This window comes from Trachypithecus francoisi, unplaced genomic scaffold, assembly GCF_009764315.1.
Source record: "Trachypithecus francoisi isolate TF-2019V2 unplaced genomic scaffold, Tfra_2.0 Lachesis_group4, whole genome shotgun sequence".
In the NCBI taxonomy this organism is placed as follows: Eukaryota; Metazoa; Chordata; class Mammalia; order Primates; family Cercopithecidae; genus Trachypithecus; species Trachypithecus francoisi.
The window spans coordinates 24378040-24390154 of NW_022681469.1; the positions used below are offsets into that span (position 1 = coordinate 24378040).

Here is a 12115-nt window from a genome sequence, read left to right on the forward strand (position 1 = left end):
TTCAGAAGCCTTTTCCTGTAAACGTTGAGTGGCATGTCGTATTATCCCTGACTGGTTAGTGTAAAAACAATACTCTTCCCCTAAAAATGTGCAGAACCCTCCTTTCTCAGCAGTGAGGAGGTCAAGGTCTCGGCGGTTTTGGAGAGTCACTGCTGCCAAATAGTCTATTTGGGATTGTAGAGTAAGGATAGATTTAATTATTTCTTGCAAACTGTCTGAGAAATCCTTTGAGATGTGTGGTAGTAGGATAATGAAGTAGATAAACTGGCTATTCTGGTTCCTGTAGCAGTGGCCGTTCCTAACCCTATTATGTAGGGGTATTAGTTGTATGGCTCTGTGCTGACAGACTTGAGTTTTGAGGGGCACTGATAGGGTCTGATTTCCTGGGGCAATGTTAATGTTGGGACTTAGGAAGACTAAGGTGCAGGTGCCTGTCCACTTAGTGTGGAGGCAGATATAGGTTGACATTACACAGAAGAAGAATATGCCTTGCTGGGTAGTCAGAACACGGTGTGTATGTTAAAAAGGTGTGTGAGTTTGTTGTTTTCATTTTCCCATATTCCTAGAGGACTTGCCAAGGTAAATCCAGTGAGTGTCTGGAAAGGGGTGTTGGGAGCAAACTGAGTGGCTCTCTGTGTTCTGTTTTCCCATTGGAGAAAAAAACCGTTTTGTATCTATTAGGAACCATTCAAGAGAGTGCCTGAAAGATGGGATGAGATGGGATGAAAGATTGGTGCGTTCTTACAGAGTGCTGATTGGTGCATTTACTATCTGCTAGCTAGGGAGAAATGTTCTCCAAGTCCCCACTCGACCAGGAAGTCCAGCTGGCTTCACCAGTCACTGCTTTTTGTTTGTTTGTTTTTGAGAGGGAGTCTTGCTCTGACTCCCAGGCTGGAGTGCAGTGGTGCGATCTCGGCTCACTGCTACCTCCATCTCCCGGGTTCAAGCAACTCTCCTCCCGAATAGCTGGGATTACAGGCGCTCACCATCACTCCAGTCTAACTTTTGTATTTTTAGTAGAGACAGACTGGTTTCAAACTCCTGACCTCGGGTGATCCGCCCACCTCGGCCTTCCAAAGTGCTGGGATTACGGGCATGAGCTTCTGCGCCTGGCCACATCCTGCTTAAGAAGGCTGGTGCTAACCGCTGTGGGAAGAGCTGGAGCCTGGCCACAGTAGCTTCCCTGCCCTATCCAAACAGGTAATCCCTTCCAGGCTTTTGTGAGATTGACGATTGTGTGAATGAATTATTACACATGGCAACCTTGTGTAAAGTTCTCTTACATAAGAGTATCATCGGCACTTTTGTTTGTTCATGATGAGTCAAGAAATTCAAAACAGCCCAAAGTTGGAAAGTAGTGAGGGAGAGAGAAAGGAAGGAAAGAAGAGTGAGGGGAGGGAGGGAAGGAATGACGGAAGAGTAAAGAAGAGAGAAAAGATAAAGAAAAAGAAGGAGAGTAAAGGAAGGGAGGAAGGCAGGAGGGCAGGAAGGCAGAATGGCAGGCAGGCAGGCAGGAAGGAGAAAGAAAGAAAAGAAAGAAGAGAAAGAGAGCGAGAGAGAGAAAGAAAGAAAAAAGAAAGAAAGAAAGAGAGAGAGAGAGAAAGAAAGAAAAGAAAGAAAGAAGAAAGAGTAAGAAAGAAGAAAGAGTAAGAAAGAAGCCTGGCCAACATGATGAAACCCCATCTCTACGAAAAATACAAAAATTAGCTGGCCATGGTGGTGAGAGGTGAAGTCAGGTGGACTTCTTGGTTGGGTGGGGACTTGGAGATCTTTTCTGTCTTACAAGAGGATTGTAAAATGCACCAATCAGCACTCTGTAGCTAGGATGGTAAAATGCACCAGTCAGTGCTCTGTGGCTAGCTAGAGGTTTGTAAAATGGACCAATCAGCACTCTGTAAAATGGACCAATCAGCAGGAAGTGGTCAGGGAAAATTAAGGGAATTAAAGCTGGCCATCCCAGCCTGCAGAGGCAACCCACTTGGGTACCCTTATATGCTATGGAAACTTTGTTCTTTTGCTCTTCAAAATAAATCTTGCTGCTGCTGACTCTTTGGATCTGTGCCATCTTTAAGAGCTGTAACACTCACTGCAAAGATGTGTGGCTCCATTCTTGAAGTTAGCGAGATCACGAACCTACCGGAAGGAACCAACTCCAGATGCAGTGGCCATGTCTGTAATCCCAGCTACTTGGGACGCTGAGACAGGAGAATTGCTTGAACCTGGGAGGGGGAGGTTGCAGTGAGCCGAGATCATGCCACTGCACTCCAGCCTGGGCAACAGAGTGAGACCCTGTCTGAAAAAGAAAGAAGGGGAGAAAGAAAGAAAGAGATTAAGCAAAGCAAAGAAGGAAGAAAAAACAAGGATTTTCTTTCCCTGTGATGGTTTCCTCTGTGAAATGGAGTCTAGGGAGGAGAGGTGAGAAGCAGTGTTTCCATTTTAAAAGTAGCAATTCCGGCCGGGCGCGGTGGCTCAAGCCTGTAATCCCAGCACTTTGGGAGGCCGAGACGGGCGGATCACGAGGTCAGGAGATCGAGACCATCCTGGCTAACACGGCGAAACCCCGTCTCTACTAAAAAATACAAAAAACTAGCCGGGCGAGGTGGCGGGTGCCTGTAGTCCCAGCTGCTCGGGAGGCTGAGGCAGGAGAATGGCGTGAACCCGGGAGGCGGAGCTTGCCGTGAGCTGAGATCCGGCCACTGCCCTCCAGCCTGGGCGACAGAGCGAGACTCCGTCTCAAAAAAAAATTAAAAAAAAAAAAAAAAAAGTAGCAATTCCAGATTCAGTGCAGAGATGGTCAAATCCTGAGCTGATTAGAGTCAGCTATAACTAGTTGGTAGACAGCAATCTAGGGAACATGATACAGACCTGGGCCATGCTGTGACACACCATGACAGGCCAGGGCCACGTCACAGCATCAGCTTCGGCTTGCGGGTAGTGGGTTTTTGTGTTTTTTCGCGTTCTTGTTTATGAGGTGGGTTTGCTTGAAAATTGAAATGGACTTGAATCTCTAGGCTGTGGCTTATGACAGCTCTTAGAGGGCAATTGGCATGATATTTTGCACCTATGAGTGAAATATCTTAAATTTCATTGATGTTTGTTAAATTATCTACTTCAACATTAATAATACATGCATGGGCTGGGCATGGTGGCTCATGCCTGTAATCCCAGCACTTTGGGAGGCTGAGGAAGGTGGATCACTTGAGCTCAGGAGTTGGAGACCAGCCTGACCAACATGGTGAAACCCTGTCTCTGCTAAAAATCCAAAAATTAGCCAGGCATGCTGGCACATACCTGTAGTCCCAGCTGCTTGGGAGGCCTGAGAATCACTTGAATCTGGGAGGGAGAGATTGCAGTGAGCCAAGATCCTGCCATGCACTCCAGCCTGGGCGACAGAGAGAGACTCTGTCTCAAAAACAGATAAATAAATACACACATGCCTCATCATCTGGTGGCCACAAAGTCTCCTGGATCTGCACATGGGGCACCTTATTTTCCCAGTGTATACTGGATGACATGCAGGGCTAGTATTGTTGAAATAGTAAATCCTTAGTGACCGTCAAGCTAAATAACAGAGAGAGGGTCCCTAAAAGAAAAATATTTCTCTGGGAATAGAGCACTGCAATGGGAATACGCATGCCAGAGGAAACTATGTGTATATTTGGGGAAATAAAGGAAGACAAAAAGTTTTCAGGGGAAAAATGAGGATTATCTAATTGCTTTGAAATAATTAGCCTTGGCTACAAAGATCAATCATGCAAGTGTTAGTCTGAGGTTGGACAGGCAGTTGTTCAGCGGTCCTTGCAGAGTATGTTTTTTATTTAGTTGCAATGGCCTTTGTTCAAGGTTGTGGTTTTTGCAGTCTTTCATGGTAATTTTGGTTTTCAGTTGTACAACCATTAGAACCCTCCTTTCATGCCTTCCGAGCTGTATTTGTTGTTTGCTTTTTAACATTAGTGACTCCATTTTGATTCTGACCATTTTTACATGATGCACAGAAAAAAGAAATGTGTATTATTCATGATAATATTCCTTCGATAACCACTTAACTATGATTCGGTGAGGAGGGAGATCTTTTTTAGATAACTGAGATTAAGAAGGTATATCGATTAGCTGTTTTCGTGTAACAAACCAACTGGTTATAACAACAACCATTTATTTGCTGGTGATTTTGTGGGCTGGCAGTTTGGGCAGGAAGCAGCTGATAAGCCAGTCTCAGAACCACAGTGCTGTCAGCTTGGTTTCCTCACCTCTGTGGGCTTCACTGGGGTGGACTGGGATGTCAGGGAAGGCAGGGACCCTTCTTCACATGTTTTTCGTTTTCCATGAGGCTAACTTGGACTTGTTCATAGGTAGCAGCATCGTAGGAGGCCTACTCTCGGAATGTGTGCAGAGTCACCTGTCACCTTCTATGGATCAAAGCAAGTCTCAAGGCCAGAACAGGGCCAAGGAGTAAGGGAATAGATTCCACCTCTTGAGAGGATTGGTTACAGGGAATTTTGGCTAATTTCTTTTTTTAAAGGTAGAGTCTCTCTCTGTCACCCAGGCTGGAGTGCCGTCGCACAATCTCAGCTCACTACAACCTCTGCCTCCCGGGTTCAAGTGATTCTCCTGCCTCAGCCTCCTGAGTAGCTAGGACTACAGGTGCACACCACCACACTCAGCTAATTATTGTATTTTATTAGAGACGAGGTATCACCATGTTGGCCAGGATGGTCTCAATCTGCTGACCTTGCGATCTGCCTGCCTTGGCCTCCCAAAGTGCTCAGATTACAGGTGTGAGCCACCTCACCTGGCCGAATTTTGGCTATTCTAAATCAACCCCAGAAGGTTTAATAAGAACTTTGATTAGCTCCTTTCTAGCTTCATGAACTTACCAATCTATTCCTGGTTTTGCACCTTTAAGAAACTCTCATTTTTAAATCTGATGAATACATGTCCATAAGACGCTTTACTTTGTTAAAAATAAATACATAAAAAATTGAGAGAAAATTATTTTGTAGAAGAAAAATGAATGAGGAGTAGTGTCATATTTCCTTCTCACATCCATTTCTCTAAGAAATGAATCTGTCCTTCAACGTCTGCTCCTAACCCATACTGTTCGAATATAGATGGCTGTTGGCCATGGTCTGGGGATTATTTATAATCAGCCACAAGGGGTTACAGTGTAATGGCTTACAATTTAGTGGGGTGGGACCACGGACTAATTGGAGTTTTTTGTTTCAGTCCTCATAACTTGTTTGAAGCTGGGGGCTTGGCTGTCCACCCTTTGTACTTAGTAGTCCACCAAACATCTGCCCAGTCACCACAGGGACTTTTTGATCTCCATACTTACACTTGCTTGATTTTTTGTGGTATGGACATAGACACTTATCAACATGGGATAGCTTCCTTTGAACCTGCTTCTCTCCACATGGATGACTGAATAGGCATCGAACAGAAGCGTTAAAAAATGACTAGCCTGAGTTACACTGATGACAAGATGACCTTCTGTTGAAAAAAAAGAAAAGAGAATAAACAAGTGATTATTAAGCTCTTGTTAGAGTTAATTTGGCGGGGGTCAGCCCTGGAGGGACAGTTCATGACTCTGGAGGTGGTGGTGCCTTCTTGACTCGGGTGTGATGAGTCCATCCTCTTTCTGCTGTCCGGACTGCAATCTCAGTAGTTAGGAGCACTAGGTAGGGTCCTTCCCAGGCTGGTTCAAGCTTCCTTTCCTTCTACCCTTGGATGAGAACGTGGTCTCCAGGCCGATGCTGATGTTCTGGAAACTCCAGGGGCGACGCCTGTACTAGGAGACCTTCAGTCTTAAGGAAAGAGCAGGTAGAGGATAGAACAAGCATATAATTTTTGAGGAACTGATCCTTTGTTTCAAACATAGGGATGTCAGTAGGACAGTGTAAGTAGGGAATTCCACAGAGCATTTCATAAGGTGACAGGCCAATATCTCTCCAAGGGGCAGCCTGGATTCTTAACAAAGCAATAGAAAGACATTTAGTCCATGGCAATCAAGTTTCTAAAGCTAACTTAAGTGGTTTTTTAGAGTCTGATTCATCCACTCTAGTCTTCCTGAGGAAGATGAATGCCAAGGGGTATGGTATTCCCAATGCATATCTAGTGCCTGGGCTCACTTCTTAATGACATGCACAGTGAAATGAGTTCCATTATCTGAATCAATATTTTCTATTAGTCCAAATCTGAGTGTGATGTTTTCACTTAATGCTTTAACTACATTGCTGGCAGTTGCACGTGAGAAGGGGATTGCCTCTCCCAGTGGGTACAGTGGTCTATTATTACTAATAAGTGTACCGACCAATTGGAAGCATTTCAGTGTAATCAATCTGAACACTTTGAAATGGTCTCAGCCCCAGATTTCTTCCTCCAAAGGGCCATTTACTTAGAACCTGCTTATTAGTTTTTTTTACATATTAAGCCACTATCTATAACTTGTTTGTTCAGGGTGTAAATTCCTATACACACAAAAACCCGGAGAACTGCATCGCACATTGCTTGGGGTCCCCAGTGGGTCCCTTGACATAATTGAGACAGACTTCCCTCATGAGAGGTTTTGACAACATTCCCCTTTGATCTGATAATATCCATTTCCTTTCTGAGTTTTCTTTAGCTCCTATTCTTATCAACTTCTTTTTTTCAATGGAAGAGAAAACGGGGGTTGCAGTAGGAGAAGGAAGGCATGGAGTTAAATGGAAGAAATAGCAACTTGTTTTGCTATTTGATCTGCAGGATTATTTCCTCGACTTGTGAAAGGCAAGTCCTTTTGGTGCCCTGGGACATGTACAATAGCTGTCCCTTCTGGCAGTTGGAGATCGTTGAGGACAGGAGCATCAGTTCTATTTAAACTAAATTCTGGCCTGTACTATTGATAAGACCCCTCTCCATCCAAATTTTTCCAAATGTGTGTGCCACCCCAAAGGCATATTTATAGTCAGTACAGAGAGTGTTTTCTTGGTTTCGTAAATGTCCTAAAGCTTGGCTGAGTGCAAACAGTTCACACCCTTGGGCAGACCAATGATCAGGCCACCTTCCTGATTTTACTTTTTAAGTGCCTCTCCGTTAATCACTGAATACCTATTATGTCTTTTTCTTTTAATCACCTGGGAGGATCCATCTATGAATCAGTGCTGTCCTGTCTTGAAGGGAGTTTTTCCGAAGTAGGCTTGAACTTTGGTATGGTAATTAATTAGATTCAAACATGCATGCTCTCCTTTTAAGTTTGGATCCCCCGTTAAAAAGCCTGCTGGATGAACTGCATTATTAGTAGTTAATATTAAATCATCTCTTTTTCCAGTAAGATAGCCTCATATTTTAAAATTTTGGAGTTAGTGATCTACCTCCTTGCTTTTTGATTTAATACAGTTGTAACTTGGTGGGGCGTGGCCTGAAGCCGCTAGGGAGTAACCTAAAACCTCAGTTGGAGGGACAGCACAGTCTGGAGCATGGCCTGAAAAGGATATGGAGTAACCTGAAACCGCAGCCAGAGGGACCTGAGACAGCAACAGGAGGAGGGGGATTGGGGGCACTGAAGGAAGGAAGATGATTTAGAGGATCCCATGGGTTAGTAGGTGTGGATTGTCTAGGCATTGTCTAGGATGTCTCTTTCCCTTTTAGAAACGTTGGCTTCTGACTTTCTCCCTCCGGCGTCTGAAGGGTAAAGGAGAACTGGTCCCAGCCGCCAGCAGAGGGCGGAATCGATTTTTCCTGAGAGACAGGGCTCTTATCATTAACATGTTCGATTAAGAGATGACACGTCCGCTCTTCATTAGACTTAAATTTTGGCAAGAAAAGTGAAGGCTTAAGGATGGATTCTTGAACTCAAATAAAACAACAATATTTTATCATCTACTTTTTTTTTATACTTGGTTCTCTTATTATCTTTTCAAGACTTTAGCTTAAGCCCCAAGGGGCTATCAGAAGGAATTTCATCCTCTCTAGACTCTCTAGTTTTCCGTTCCCTATCTTAGGGATTATGGGAGGGGGCCCAACCCCTCCTGTTAGAGATTTCTACCCTCCCCCTTCCTGGAGGCTGACTGAGGCTTTGGGCAAAGGCTCCAACCACACCTGTTTGGATTTTCTACCCTCCCCCTTCCTCTTTGTCTGCTCTGTCTGTTCCTGCCTCTAGTTGATAGATGGCAGCATGAGGCCACAGACGAGACTCACTCACTCCACACAACCACCATACTTAGTCTCATTCGAAATGTAGCAGGACGAGCCGCCGACAAAACTCCTCAGACACCCAAATAAAGAAGGAAGGGGTTTATTCCGCCGGGGGTATCAGAAAGACTTCTGTCTCAAGATCCGAGCTCCCTAAGTAAGCAATTCCTGTCCCTTTTAAGGGCTCACAACTCTAAGGGGGTACATGTGAGAGGGTGGTGATTGACTGAGCAAGCAGAGGGTACGTGGCTGGGGGCTGTGTGCACCGGTAATTAGATCGGACGGGACAAAACAAGATAGGGATTTTCACAGTGCATTTCTATACAATGTCTGTAATCTGTAGATAACAGAACCAATTAGGTCAGGGGTGGATCTTTTTTATTTTTTTTTTTTTTTGAGACGGAGTCTCGCTCTGTCGCCCAGGCTGGAGTGCAGTGGCCGGATCTCAGCTCACTGCAAGCTCCGCCTCCCGGGTTCACGCCATTCTCCTGCCTCAGCCTCCCGAGTAGCTGGGACTACAGGCGCCCGCCACCACGCCCGGCTAGTTTTTTGTATTTTTTTAGTAGAGACGGGGTTTCACTGTGTTAGCCAGGATGGTCTCGATCTCCTGACCTCGTGATCTGCCCGTCTCGGCCTCCCAAAGTGCTGGGATTACAGGCTTGAGCCAGGGGTGGATCTTTAACTACCAGGTCCAGGATGCGGCATCGGGCTGTCTGCCTGTGGATTTCATTTCTGCCTTTTAGTTTTTACTTCTTCTTTCTTTGGAGGCAGAAATTGGGCATAAGACAATATGAGGGGTGGTCTCCTCCCTTAATACACTCTCAGCCTCCAACTTATCCTGACCACCTAGAAAATACTTTGTCACCTTCGCGAAGTCTCCTACCTTATTCCACGCACAAGAATTACCTGCTCCTCTTATTGATTCGGTCTTGCAAGGCTCTCCTACCCGCTTTGCTGAGAATCCAGATTTATTCCTTACAACAGGTGGACCGTGAGCTCCCTCATGCTAGGGGTGTGGTAACTAGACAGTAGGATGCATCCCCTTTGGGTGGGGTGACTGTAGGCCTCCCTCCCAAAGGAGAATGTTCAAGCCCCAAAGTTGGGCGCCAGAACTGTTAGGAGTAACGCTCAAAATCTTAAGGAAATTGAACACTTGAACAAAGGATTCTTAGCAAAGCAATTTTACTTCTGCGCCGAGGGGTGCCTCCTTGGCCAGTCGCCATGAGAGCACACATGAACAAAAGGGCACGAGAGCCTTTATTCCTGACGCAAGTACTGCCCCTGTACCCTTCCTCCATTGGCCAGGGTCGGGTTGTACAATTTAAACTTATCCCGGCTGACTAAACATTTGATTTCTTAAGATCAGGTGAGCATGTAAAAAAAAAAAGAGAATAAAGGGGAAGGAGTGTCTGTAAAGAGCTCAAAACTTAGTCCTCCTTCCAAATAAGGAATGGAATGTGAGCTGCTACTGATAACGCCTGGTACTGTGGCATGCCTGGGCATCTAACAAAGGCAAAAAGGGAAAAAGTTGAAAAAGGAAAAAAGGTGGAGGGGTTGCTATGAATTAGAGAATAAAAGATTGATCACATTATTTGAAGAGAAACCTCATCATATCCCACACATCCATTCATCCATCCATCCATTCATCCATCCATCCTTCATCGAAGCCCAATCCATGTATCCTTCCACCCTTCATTCCATTCATCCTTCCATCCTTCCTTCCCTATTTCCATCCATCCATCCATGCCTCCCTCCATCCATCCATCCATTCGTCCATCCATTGTTCCACACATTCCATCTATCCATTTATTCACCAGATATTATTGAGGCAGGGGAATATAATAATTAACAAAATGCAGAAATCCCTTCTCTCATAGAGCTTACATTCCAGTGGGTAGAAACAGGGTAAACAAGCAAACGGCAAATATATAAAATATATAACATATTGATAAACACATTCTATGCAGAAGAAGAAAACACAGAAGGCCAAGAGGAAATATCAGAGGAGATGGGTTAATTTTAAATAGGATGATGAAGAAGGGCCTCTCTGAGAAGACAATAAATCAGCAAGGAAATTAAAAATACAAGTCAGAGAATTATTCTAATACCTGAGGGCAGAGCATCCCGGGCAGTGAGAATAGCAAGGGCAAAACCCTGAGGCGCAAGTACCTCTCCTGTGTAATTTTTCAGTAATGGTCAAGGTCCTCTTGGTCCCCACCAACTCTCCCTAACTTATCTGGGAGTTGACATTTTTGAACCAACAAAAGTGCTGGAAGGCAACACTCTAAGATTTTAAGGGTGCAAAACTTTCATGAAGTTTCTGGGAAAACGCTGACAACAAATGAGGAAAAACAAAGGAATTAGGTAGAATTTAAAATTAAATATAATCAAATTCCATTGCTTTTTACATCCAGAATACGTATTTTCAAAAATCGAAAGACTTGTTAAATGAGAATAATTTGAAATAAAAGTGTCTTTTTCATTTGGTTTTCCCAGTGGATGTATAAAATAACTAATTGAGTTAAATTTGTTCCTTTTTAAATCCTTAACGCCTTTCTAGAATGTAAAAGTTCATTTCTTATTGTGGAAATTTTGAAAATTATGTAAAAGTGTAATAAAAATAAACTTGTTGCCAAACAACATAGAAAAAACTCTGTTAATATTCAAATCTTTCTAAATAGGTTTTCCTTTTATTTCTAAGTTTTGTTGGTTTGAAGTGAAAAAGGCTTATTTTATTTGCATTTTTATTACTAGTCTGTACAATTTTTCACGTCATTTAATGGTCAATTTTTATGTAACAAATTTCTTTTGGGCATCTTAGATTTCTCTTATTGATATGAATAAGCTCTATTGATTATAAGAAAATTGCCAAATGGTTTTGTCCAAGTCTGTTTATTTCCTATTTTTTGTTTGTTTGTTTGTTTGTGTGTTTTTGTTTTGAGATGGAATTTAACTCTGTCACGCAGGCAGGAGTGCGGTGGCACTGTTTTGGCTCACTGCAACCTTCGCCTCCTGGGTTCAAGCATTTCTCATGCCTCAGTCTCCTGAGTGGGAAAACAGGGGTGTGCCACCATTCCTAGATCAGTTCTGTAGTTTTGTTAGAGACCAGGTTTCGCCATCATGGCCAGGTTCCGCCATGATGACCTCAAATGATCCACCCTCCTCAACCTCCCAAAGTGCTGGGATTACAGGCGTGAGCGACGCCGCTGACATATTTTTGCATAATTGTCTGTTCACAGTTTACATTGCTATAGTCTTGCACGTTCATTAAAGCAAAAAAAAAAAAATTATTTCCAACAATCTTCACTCTTCAGGGTTCTTTCAAATTTTACTGAAAAATATTTTCTACAGAAACCTCTTTCATCTGTACATTCTTAACTATAATGTACAGTTAAAATCACAATAATGCAATAAGCAGGCTCCACATTTTTAAATAATATTTCATATAGCAACAGTCTCATTATGTTGCCCAAGCTAGTCTCGAATTCCGGGCCTCAAGCGAACCTCCTGCCTCAGCCTCCCATACTGCTGGTATTACAGGTGTGAACCACTGGTCCCAGCTGGGTCCAAACTTGTAATCATGTAAAATGCAGAGTTGTTGCAAGGTTGTTGAAATGACTGGAGCAGCCCTGGACAGTCAGGCTTTAAGGGGTCTGGCTGGGAGATCCAAATCCCTTTAGGTCCCGGGCATAGTTTGGCATCATCTGGTCAGCATTTGCCAGATCTCACTTCAATACAACACGGGAAGTCTAGCCCTCTGGACTACCTGGGCCCGGCAGGACAGTCACAGTGATTCCACAATCTCCGTGGTAGTTGCTACCCGTGTTTCCAGCCCTCTCTTAGACAATGAGTGGAGAGAACACTTGAAACATAAGAGCCTCACCCCTTGCCTCCCTACTTCCCACGACAAGCTCCCTTCCTTTTCCACACCGACCTTACCATCTTCCGC

The 12115-nt window shown here is 44.0% G+C and overlaps 1 protein-coding gene across 1 annotated transcript in view; it reads right to left on the bottom strand.

Moving 5' to 3' along the window:
• AKR1B10 (aldo-keto reductase family 1 member B10) overlaps positions 1–12115 on the bottom strand; it is a 50841-nt gene that overhangs the window by 15290 nt on the left and 23436 nt on the right. The window lies entirely within an intron of this gene.